The following is a 1,384-nucleotide window of genomic DNA, read 5'->3' on the forward strand; positions in this document are numbered from 1 at the left end:
AAATGACCTTATTTTCCCCCCCGCTGAAGCGGAGCCGGTGCAGTGCGGGATGAGGGAGCAGCCAGCCGGGGTGTAAATGCTTGTCACTGGGGCATGAGAGGTGGGCTTTGCTCTAATAGATTAAACTATGGGTTTTTTTTTTTTCTGCATGTTGAATGTAACAAAGGGAAAAACATTTGCGTCACCCAGCTCTTGGAAAAATGAAGCTGAAAATGGCATTTTTAAGCCTCGAAAGTGCAAAGAGCCACCCAGGCTGTCGGGCAGGGGTGAGCGCAGGCGATCGCAGCGTGTTTTAATGCTCGTGTTGGTCTTTGGTGGCAGCAAGGTGACACAGCGAGAGCGAAGGGGAGCGGGAACCAGCCCTGGCAGCAGCCCCCGTGCCTTCGCTGCTCTGGCCGGCTCAAGCCCTGGGACCTGCTGGGACTCCGGCCCGGAGGAGCTGTGGAAGAGCCGGCCTGGTCAAGGGATGGGGAAATAAAGTCCTGCTTTTAATTTCTGATCACGCTGCAAGGTTAGAAAATATGATTGGATTTGTTATCCTCCTTATCCCGCTGTCTGATGCCCAGCTGCTGCTCCCAATCCCCGGCGCAGCCCCAGGGATGCTGCAGGGCTGGGAACGGTCGGTGTGACCGGGGCAGCACCACGCAGGGCACCTATTTTCTGCCACGGTTATTTTATCCGTCCAGGACTGGAGAAACTTTTAATATTAAATTGCCCTTTCTGTGGCTTTCTTCGCAGGCAACGCCTGGCTTAGCCAGAGGGATGTGCTTGGTGATGAGACCCGCAGGGTGTAATCCCATCAGCGGGGTCCGTGAGCAGCAGGATGGGACCGTGGTGCTGTCGCAGGCCCGATCCTGCACCGCTGCCCAGGGCAGCGTGAGCAATGGGGCAAAGAACTGGCCCTTCTTTCCTTTCCTTTCCTAGCAGAATTAGCTTTAATGTTGCCCGTGTTCCTGCACACGGAGGGGCTGGTTGGTCCTGGACAGCGCGGGTCGGTGCGCCCGCAGCGCTGGGGGGTTGTGCTGGGTCCCCAAAATGCCCTGAGCGAGCACAGCGCCAGGAGGCCTCGGAGATCGGGTACGACCAGCAGTTTGCAGCCACGTCGCGCCTGTCCCCCCTCCCAAAAAAATGTTCAGGCCGTGCCCTGAGCCCTGCCGGGACCCGGGTGCTGGGCACAGCAGTTGTTCTCCATCCCAGGGCCTGACCCTGCATCCCGCTCACCGCACCGGTGCCAGCAGAAAGACAGTCAAAACCAGGACTAGGAATCAGTGTCCAGGTGTTAATTATTTTTATTTCTTTTAAAGGACAGCCGAGCACTTCAGGGAAGAGCCCAGGGGTGCAGCGTGTGGCTCCCTGCTCGCAGGAGGCAGCCGGGCAAGGGGAC

The sequence above is a fragment of the Fulmarus glacialis genome, unplaced genomic scaffold (assembly GCF_000690835.1).
Source record: "Fulmarus glacialis isolate BGI_N327 unplaced genomic scaffold, ASM69083v1 scaffold4999, whole genome shotgun sequence".
Taxonomy (NCBI): Eukaryota; Metazoa; Chordata; class Aves; order Procellariiformes; family Procellariidae; genus Fulmarus; species Fulmarus glacialis.